The sequence below is a fragment of the Nannospalax galili genome, unplaced genomic scaffold (genome assembly GCF_000622305.1).
Source record: "Nannospalax galili isolate Female #2095 unplaced genomic scaffold, S.galili_v1.0 scaffold663, whole genome shotgun sequence".
Taxonomy (NCBI): Eukaryota; Metazoa; Chordata; class Mammalia; order Rodentia; family Spalacidae; genus Nannospalax; species Nannospalax galili.
This window is the reverse complement of record NW_008351881.1, coordinates 884093-894616: the sequence shown is the minus strand read 5'-3', so window position 1 is coordinate 894616 and position 10524 is coordinate 884093. Positions and strand designations below refer to the sequence as shown.

The 10524-nt window shown below is 40.1% G+C and overlaps 1 protein-coding gene across 37 annotated transcripts in view; it reads left to right on the top strand.

The window, feature by feature from the left end:
• The window catches only part of Ptprd (protein tyrosine phosphatase receptor type D), a 547004-nt gene continuing 536480 nt past the window's right edge, over positions 1–10524 (top strand). For 36 of the 37 annotated variants that reach the window (XM_029553923.1, XM_017802123.2, XM_017802122.2 and 33 more), the window contains exon 1: positions 1–29. The gene's annotated coding sequence lies outside the window, so the exon portion shown is untranslated. Of the gene's footprint in view, positions 30–393; positions 442–10524 lie in introns of those variants that run through there. The other variant, XM_008848789.3, reaches the window with a different exon arrangement.

Here is a 10524-nt window from a genome sequence, read left to right as displayed (position 1 = left end):
CGGCGGCTGCCCCGAGCCGACATGGGCAGGTAAGTCGAGGCCGGCCGCGGGCGGGCGCGGCCCGGGGGCCCGGGGCGCCGCGGGGGGAGGAGGGCAGCGGCGGGGGCGATGGATGCTTCCCTCCGAAGTAGTGCGTATCATGGGGTTCAAAGTGTGGCCCTCGCGGGGGCTGGTTTGGAGGATTTTCCCCCTGGATCCGAGCCCTCAGTTCTGCCAGGGGGATCACTCATTCCCAGGGAGAGGAACTCACAACGTAGGGCGAAGACTCAAAGTTGCGGGAAACAATCGAAAAGAAAGGCACCAAGCAAAGATTTTTCGCTTTCTTGCGTTTCTTGTCGCGTCCACACAGACACGTACAGAACTTGCCTGGCCTCTCCGCGTCGTGGATTGGATTTAACAAGTGAAGTCAGTTTTATTTTCTGCCTAAGAAAACCTTGAACAGTAAGTGTGAGCTTGGGTTTCATTAATTGTGTTATTCTAAGATTCCAAATAGAAGTTCCCTTCTTCAAAACCCGGACTAGCACTACCCGCTTGTATTGTTTCCAGATCGCTTCCCAGGGCTCTGCTTGCCAAGAATCTCTCCCTTTACCTGGATTTCTAGAGTGAATTATCCCCCCAGCCTCATCCACAGTTTGTATCTTAAATCCCGGATAGATTCCTAGGGAACACTCCCCAAGTATTTCCTCTTAAAACTGTTTATTTTTCCTCTTACAAGCCCACATACCCTATGCTCCTGAATTAAGATCCGCAGGTCAGTTGTTTCCAGCCTCTTAGTAACTAGTAACCGCTCAGGAGTTCACAGATTCGCTGTTGCGTTTAGCCACAAAATGTGGACTTTGTTTGTTAGGGTTTTTTTAAAAAACCATTCTGTACCACATTTATGGAGAGTTCCTCCACCCAGACCTACTTCTGACCGGTAGGATTTCTCTTTTTCACACTGCACACACCGAGCTCTCAACTTGACTAAGTCCAGGGTAATATACCAAAACTTGAAACGTTCTCTAATTTATAAGAATCTAAGATGATCCCAGTTGTGTAGGCCCTGCGACGGTGTCCAGGGAAAAGCCTCTAGATGGTATAATCATTTGGAAAACAACTAAATGCCCCTGGTGGGCACTGTAGCAGAGAGGGAACACATTTTCCCTGCTCTGGTGTCCGAATTCTTGAAACAGATATCCTAAAAGGACAATAAAATCCTACCTCCCGCCTCCCATAATTATGCACTGTACTTAGCTTTTCAATGGAGCTAAGTAATTGTGTGACAGATTTCTTAAATTCACCCTCACGTTATCAGCTATTATTGTACTTTCAAAGTGTGAAATTGACAAGCTGGTCAGTTTCATGAATTCAGCTGTCAGATTGTGTCCAGTTAAAAATTGCTAAAAGCTGTAAATGTGCCGCTTCGAATTTTCTTTTGTGAAAGAAAGACAGCAAGGGGATGGAGAATGACAGGGTGTCATTAATTGTAAATCTTTTTAAATAGGTGCAGCACAGTGCCAGTTTTATCTCTGGCTGCTGTTGGGAAACACATGGAGATTTCTATCACTGTAGAAAGTATCATTTACTTTTTATCTGTATCTAATTTTAAATAGTGAACACTTCATACAAAACTCTTATTAATGGTGATATAATAGAAATGAAATTCAGAAAGGAAAAGTGGCTCTCACATGTATTTTAATGTCCTCGAGTGAAGTATTGCTTTGTAATGACATGTAAAAAAGTAGATAGATTAACTGTTTTGTTGTGGGGTTATGTGGCAAGCATTCTTGGGCTAGTGCAGTTGGACAATTAGTGTGAGAAATGAATGCAGCAGTATATTTTAACTTATACATTGAGGTAAATAACTACAGATGCAGGACTGCTTAAAATATTAAATGCCATGATATGGTGTGCTTTTTAGGGTAGACACTCATCTAAAACCAAAATGCCTCAAAGTCCAGAAGTAAAAATTGGATTCCCCAAATCTGCTGCTATTTGCTAAGCCACTAGGGGCCTGTATAACTGTTCTTATATTCAGGAGACACCCTGTTTTGAACTATGCAAAGTCTTCCTAGAGAGACCTTTAAGAACGATTTAAATACGCAATCCCTCCAGGTTTTGCTTTTTTCTTTAAAAACATGAACCCATGCTCTGATATTAGTCGTAGATGCTGATTGACAGATGTTTCAAAAATTCTATTTAGGGATCCTCTGACACTATGGTGGTGTTAGGGTGAGTTTTCATAGAGTATCAAACAGAAAAGGATTATTTGTACAAGTTCATATAGGAGAGCAGTTTCTTAATGTATGGTAAAACTGAGCAAGACGAAATGATAACTTTTCCTTACTGATCTGAGAAGAATATTATTTGCATAATGTGTGGTTAAAAGATAAATGAAGCGGAATTACCTTAAAGGAAGTGTAGGCATAGATTGATGGTGTGATTAAACAAGGTTTGCAAGTGCTGTGCAGGTTTGTGTGGAAAGAGACTCTGAGGCCCCAACGCCACTCTAGTCAGTACACAAGGGCTCGGACTGAAGATGCACTGTGCGTTTCGAAGTGTCACTTTCACAAATTTGAAATCGACCCGTTGTGCCAGCCTTGATGGACAGTAGGCAATAAGGTCAAGTATACTTACACTCATCTTTTGTTGATTTTTAGTTTTTCAAACTGACACGGGTGACTCTTTGTAAAAAGAGCACACTATAAGCATTTGCATATTGGCTTTCCTTCAAACCAAGCTTAATATATCAAACCACTGAACAGTTCTATATTTACAACGATTCTTTGGATAATCAAAGAACTAACACAGTTGTATATGTAAAGTACCACCCCAAGAAGATGGATTTCTCGAGGCGATTTTGTTTTAAAAACACCTCTCTTTGGTTTCAGTGTGCTGGAGGGTAGTCTAGAGTTGAAGCTTGTTTGTGCTCTAACTTGTGGTCCTGATACCATCAGGCTTCCTTCAGGTAAATAAATAGCTTTAAAATCTGTACAGATAGCTCTTGGCCCTAGCACTCAAAACTCTCTGAGAATACACTTTAAGTTTGATATATACTCAGTGGAGTGTTCACAAAATATATTTATAGTTACAAATCCAGACATATAAGGTATGAAATATAAAGATACAGTATCCGGTTTTTCCAAAGTGCCCAATGAATGCTTTATTTTTTCCTATATTCTTAAAAGGACTGTAGTTTCTTAATTGAGAAGGTCAGTGTGAGTAAGTGAGGCTACATTATGCCATGCATACTGGGATCTCTTCCTGCTACATGCAGTTATTTAACTTTTCCTTGTTCCGTCTTCATGCTGTTTAGTCTCTTGGAGAAAGTGTCTTGGTTAAGGAAAGCTACATAACTGTGATGGCACAAAGGCAATTTGCAGCCTCAATCAAAAGCTAGTGTTTTAAAACATTCTGTTTTATATTACCACTGATTTGCGAAAAAAGACCAAAGAGAGGAGTTGTTCTCTGTGAACTACAAGGCTGAGGGTTCCTGTGTAACAATTCAAATGAAGAAGTCTGGTGATGTGGAAGGAGATTGCTTAGAAGGGATTCGCCAGTGAATTTCATAGCAACAAACATCACTTGCCTAAGTGTCTGTAATTTTATAGCACAATGACATTTCTGCCAAAGGATGGGTTTGTTTGGGGGTATTTTCTATGTGGATAATTTCATTTGTTTCTAATCAGGAGTTGGTAACACTAAAATGTCATGGCAAAGAAAATGTCTAAATTCTCCGTTTGGTAAAAAAGTAAAAGAGTATTTGAGTCCTTCACAATTAAGCTCAACAAATATATGACTAGTATTTACTGTTTGCTCATTATGTAAAATCATAGCCTTCGGTGCAACAGTTCAGAATTTCCTTTACGTCCTAAGTCTCGGCAAGGTCAAAGAGCATATATTCATATGTTGTAGCAGTCTCTGACCTTATGTGACCTACGTAGTAGTGAGGCAACAGGGAGGTGAGACTGGGGTACAAAGAGGTGTGCCTACCAGGTGCAAATCATGGCATTACATTGAAGGCTTGTTTCTCCTGTTTCCCCTTTAAGAAATCACCATTCCCTTCATGTAGCTAACAATTTTCATTTTCTTCTGTTAAGATTTTATTTGTAAAATATCCTTAAGACGTAGACATTAAAGTAATGGAAGGATTAGATTTGTGTATACCACCATGCTTCTGAAAGAAACTCATGGGGAAAAATGGACTGACTGGGACAATGTCATCCCCAAGATAATTCAGTGGCTTGTTCTTAATTAGTTTGATCTTGATGTATTTAATAGGTGTATATCAATATTTTTTAAAGAAAGCTTTTGAATTACCTTTTAACCTCTTCTTTTGTCCGCTAAATCAAATTTCTGTATGTCACAGACAATAGATTAATAAAAGGATGACAATTTGAAAAGCTAAGGCAGCTTATTTCATCCGCAAAGGGCAGGCCATGAGCACAGGCAGGTGAACAGTACGGGACCAACCCCTTAGGTGCCCTTTACTCCTCACCTGTGGCACAGAAGACTAGCTTCCCTTTGCTAATGACTGTGTCCCCAGCAGGGCCTTGTTGGTCTGCAGTAGCAATAAGCCAGGCACCCTCTGAGCTTCCCTGGCTTTCTCGGAGTTCCTTGCACTCACTGACCAGAAATACTTCTTCACGTTGCTGCAGCTTTGACAGAGCAGTGTCAGGGGCCTTGTGACCTTTGCAACACTGCTGTTTACTGGCTTTAACCTTCGTAAATCTGTCAACTTCGTGAGATTGGTTGAATTTATAAAATCTTCATTGTCTCTTTTTAAAAGAAAAAACAGCCTTTGAGCTACGTTCTTTAGTGTAGTGGTAGCTAACCAATTTGAGATTGGAAGACTGTATTTTAAAAGTCAGTTTCCCAGTCCTGTTTTGGGATTTGTAGAAATCATCTTTTAAAATATATAGAATGATCATCTGTAATGTTGGGTTATAAGTTACAAGAGACTTCCTGGGAAATGCCAACCTGCTTCCATTCTCCTTAAGGTCCAGCAGACAGAACATAGACTTTCTGTGAGAAGTGCTCTGCCTGTCTCACTTCTGTCACTCCTCTGTGGAGTCTCGGAAAGGGAGGCACCATTTCAGAGCCTCAGTTTCGCCATCTGTAAGATGGACAGAATAGCCACACCTTTGATGAAGTTACAGCTAATGGGGTAATATAAATTTGTCCTACTTTATGTGTTAAATTAAAAAAAAATTCTTAACTGGGTGTGGTGATCCCAGCACTGGGGAGGCAGAGGCAGGTGGGTCTCTGTGAGATTGAGGCAAGCCTGGTCTACATCATCAGTTCCAGGCCACCTGGGGCTATAGGGAGACCCTGTCTCAAATAAAACAAGTGATAATGATAACAGAAAGCCCACAAGCTGGAATGCAGTAGCATTGTCATAAGCATTTGCCACTCAACAGCACTGGTTTGTGGTAAAGATCTCTCTGGATCGTGTTTGCTCCCCTATTGCCACCTGAGTTAAGAAACAGATCTTTGGGTATAGGTGTCTGCACATACCTTCTTGGCATTCTGCTGTGGATTTGTTGTAATTACTGCAGATTCTAGAACAATCTCCCTCACCAAGCATGCTCATTGAAGTCTGTGCGTATTAGCATGCCTCAGTACACCACTTATCTCACACAGCTTTCAAAGTAAAAGCTAGAAATGATTTCACCTAGAATATATACAGAGAGCATTTCCTTTAAAAGTCAAGAATGAATTAATAGGTTCCTGAGGATAGTTGTTGATGTGGAACTGCAGTTTGGGGGAAGAAATGCTTAGAAACGCAGTTAATTAAAATACGGAACTAAAATAAGTGCCTTAAAAAATAGCGTGGTGCATCTTAGAAAGCTGCTCAGCCCTTTACTCGGTACAGCTGTCCTTTCCTGAAAGATCAGGTTTCAGGAGCAGTGATGGATGGTGGGTGCCTGTAGCCAGTTGTGGGGTTTGCTCTGAGGTCAAATGTGTTGATGGAAGATAGGAATTTACTGCCTTCTGTCTTTCCTAAGACCCACCAGTACAATTTCACAGGAAGAAGCTAGACTAGACACATCAAATGCTGATCCAATGTCTTATAGGTCAATGTTTAAAACACATTTTTCACCATCTTTCCCATTTTTCACTCAACAAAAGAGACATATTGGGTGAGCACTAATCACTAAAATACATTCCGTACCTGAATTTAAATATTATTAAAAGGTTTTAAGAGGGGTACTACCAATTCAGGTTTTCTGTTCAAAGTCGTTAAATTTAATTCTTTAGATAAATTGTTTTATATCTTATTTTGAACCTTTTATCAAGATTATTTGGCTAACAAGAAATAATCACCTGGAAATATCTCAAATAGTCTAAATCTACTGGTCATGTAGTCATTTTTTTTTCCCCTTGGAGGGTGTTGTAATAGTTTCTCATAGGAATGAAATATTGGGAGCAACTTCTGTTGCAAATACCCCATGGGTGGAAATGACCCTTTCTGAGCCTCTTCCCTGATTTTCACCATCTTTATCAGCACCGAATTCCCCTTTAATTTGATGTTTTGTCCTTTGGATCCTCCAACTCCATTCTAAACTCTTGGAATGTTGGTTTATCCACAGCTGACTTCAGGTCCCTGCCCTTACAGTCTCTAGGATATGCATGTCTAGTTAGTCTAGAACCGACAATGTCTGCATAGACTGCCCTCAAAGTAAGTTTCCTAGCATCTGTCACATTCCAGTCCTGAATTTCTATCAGATTGACAGACCACTGAGAAGAGGAAGACTGTCCTGAATCCCAAACTCTGCTTTGTAAACTCTAAATACTGTCTCCCGTACCTATTCCTACCTGTTTTCCTCTCCTCCATACCTCACCTGACTTAGACCTCAGTTAGAATTCTGGGCCCCATCTTTTCTCACCGTTTTTCTTTCATTCTTACTCCCATCCAATTCTGTGGATTCTATTCCTGTAATTTCTGTATTTTATGGCTTCCTTTCCCTTTCTGACTTTACCATGCGCTTCGATGCTCAGCAATCCATATATAGCGTCCCATGTTTTCTTTGTGTTTTATTATTTCTTCTCTGAAATGCAAAGATTTCCATGTCTACATAATCAAGTGCTAAATACCCTGTGCGGAAGGCACAGTCCTTTGCAGCCTAACTGTAATTTGCACGTCCAGCCAACTCTGACCATAGCCCCCAGGGGCTTTGCTTCTGTGGAGGAGTGGGTTCTGTGTTGTCATGGAGGGGTCTCTCTCTGCTCATGGACGTCTCTTTGGTTCTCCAATACTGCTCATGGAATCCCTCTTTTCTCCTTATCTGCTACCCTAACCTGCATCCACTGAAGCCTGTCAAAGTGTCCTCTTATCTTTTGATGCTCAACTCAAGTGCTATATCCTCTACTTTGAATTGAATTGAATGAAAGACATGCGAGTTGCATTTAATTGAAATGATGAATGTGAAGGATAATCATCCATTACAAATTTATGATGATGGGCTAGGGATGTAAGGGCTTTAGCTCAGTAACAGAGTGCTTGACTAATGTATGGGAGAGGTCCTAGTTTCAATCCCTAGTACCTTAAAAACAAAACTAAACAATAAGCCTTCCAATATTGTTCTGGCCCCCGAGATAGGTGACAATCAGTATTCCTTTATGGAGAAAGGTTTTTTTAATATTATCAGTATTACATTGTAACAATAGGATTGGTGTGTAATTGTCCTGGTAGTGATGTTTGCTAAAGTTGACTGAAGACTTACTGAGCTACCAAGTATTCTCCTTAGTACTTTGTCTTCAGAGTCACTTTTAATCTCTAACGCTATATAAATTAAATGCTTCTATAAATTAGATACCTCTATGTCATAATTTTACAGAAAGGAACCTGATTGTTGGAGAGGGCAACTAGCTTGCTCCAGGTTGAATACACAGTTGTGGAAAGACAGATCTGAGAGCCATGATTGTAAGTCAGACAATGCTGTCCTCCTGATTTAACCCACTCCACTCTTTTTATTTTTTATTTTTTATGTGCATGAGTCTATTGCCTGCTTCTATGTAAGTACACCTGTGTCATGCCATGCCTGTGGGGAACAGAAGAGGGCATTAGATCCCCCAGAACTGGAGTTATGGATGGTTGTTAGATACCATGTGGGTGCTGGGATTTGAACCCAGGTCTTCTGCAAGAGCAGCCAGTACTTTTAACTGCTGAGTCATCTCTCCAGTCCTTACTCTACTCTTAAACCCCTCATTCTTGTGTACAACAAAAATTTTAAAAGCCTATCTTTTAAAAGCGTAGAGCAGACAGGTTTACCCAGTGACTTTGTTGCTTCTGTAACAAAAATTCAGGCAAAAATATATTAATGGTCGCTGTGTCATTTCTGAATTCTCTTCCCTTCTCTGCTGGGAGCTGAGGTGCTGGGAAATGCTTTTCACCACAGGGGTTGGGGAGCTGACCTTTGTTTTTCAGTGCCATGTGTCAAGCTTCCAAGGCAGTGCTGAGCATCCGAGATCCAGGTTCAGTCCTGGGCATGGTTAGGTGAAGGATCTACACCAAAAATGATTTTTAAAATTACAAAAGCTGGCATTTTCATACCACCCACTGGTTAAGGAATAAAAAGCATTTTTATAAAGAGAAATATAGATCCAGCAGGAATATCTGAAGAGCAGCCTTTCATCAAAGATGTGGAATTCTGCCAGGGGACTGACATATAGGTGTTCTATTCATGGGCAGCCTGTCCCACACAATTTTATCTGGGAAGCTTTGGCTATTATAATGACTTCTAAGATATTTTGTTTTTATTGCTTACCTGATAATTTCATTATCAGTAACAGATGGATGATTTAATATTTTTCCCTCCATTTAACCTGTTTTATAAAAATTTAGTTTGGGACTTTTTTGAGGGGAGAGGATATGGTTTCAGAGAACCATTTCTTATTAATTATGGTTTTATAAATAATAAAATTCAGGATGTTATATTTGTTTGATGATTTGGAAAATTATTTTTCTTTGACAGCAAGGCACCCTGAAGTTTTAAATCAGACATGGTACATAAAATAGAGTCACATGGAAGCTACTTTTTCTTTTATGGGTCTTATGGAGTATTAACATCTAAGTCCTTGGGCCCAAGTTTCTAAAATGCTTTTCATATGCAAACCACATTTAACCACATGCTTTTGTAGAAAGTAATCTATTATCATAAACTCCAGGATTCATTGAGCAGCACTGGGGGTAATGTGGGGTAAAATTACTGGGGGTAATGTGGGGTAAAAATTTCATCTAGTACTGGGTTCATAATGTTTTTAAATTAAAATGCTTATCAATTGAAATGGCAAATTGAATAAATACTGTATGCATACTCAGTTACTGCTTTTAAGAGAAAGAAATGTTTGTGTAAATGTATTTGAATCTGTTCATTACTATTTTCCAGATGAACCTGAATTTGATATATTTTCAAAGACACACACAAAGAGAAAATACTCAAGATGTGATAATAAAAGTCATAATTTGGAATGTTTTCTCTTAAATGATCTTGGTTATCTCAGTGATGGAATAAGTATTCTCTTCCTTTCTTTCTCCTAGCATCTGCCTGCACGGTCCTTCAGCATCCTTTGCTTGGACTGAGCTTCCTGTACACAGTTTTGATGTCACTGCATTGCCCTCTTCTCTAGTGGGCATGAGCTTTAAGAAACTCAGATCTGATCAACATGTTCTCTTGATATTCACGAAATGCCATCTTTGGGGGGTAACATGTTCTAAGGTTCTTTGTTGTTGTTTGAGACAGGGTCTCTTGTATCCCAGCTTGGTTTTTAACTTGCTATATAGCAGAGGATGACCTTGAACTTCTGATCCTCCTGCCTCACGAGTGCTGGGGACTACAGGTGCGTGTCAGCACTCCTGGCTTCCCGAGTTGCGTTCTTAATAAATGACTTTCCTAAAAATATGTAAAATCAACATTTACTAAGTGCTCATCCTCCTGCCTCACGAGTGCTGGGGACTACAGGTGCGTGTCAGCACTCCTGCTTCCCGAGTTGCGTTCTTAATAAATGACCTTCCTAAAAATATGTAAAATCAACATTTACTAAGTGCTGTTTTGCAGATTCAGATGATGCTTTAAGCAATTGTTGCCCAAATTTATTGGAATCTGACTTTTATTCTTGTTCAGAACATCCCTGAATTTGGTTCCCCTCTGTTTGAAGCTTGACGTTCTCCTTAGCAAAGATACCTGGCCCTTGGTGCCCTTTTTCTGCTTTTCTCTGCCTCCAGCCCCAAAGTCATTCATTTTTTCTTCTTTCCCCCACCTCAGCAGGCCTACTCCACAGTTTTTCCTCCGCACCTCTGGGACTCTTCTCATATGAATGCCCCCTCATTTTTGACTATACCCAGAAAAGGCAGAGGTGAATTAGACACGGCCCGAATCCTACAGGTTTAGGGTATACAATTTATGATAACATTTATGAGCGTATTGCTGATTCTATACAGTACTTCATCCTATTTTGAGAAAGTTCCATTTACCTAGTTTGTTACTAAATCATGACAAAGCCAAATCTGAGTAGACTGTGTGTACCCGCTCATATGCCAGT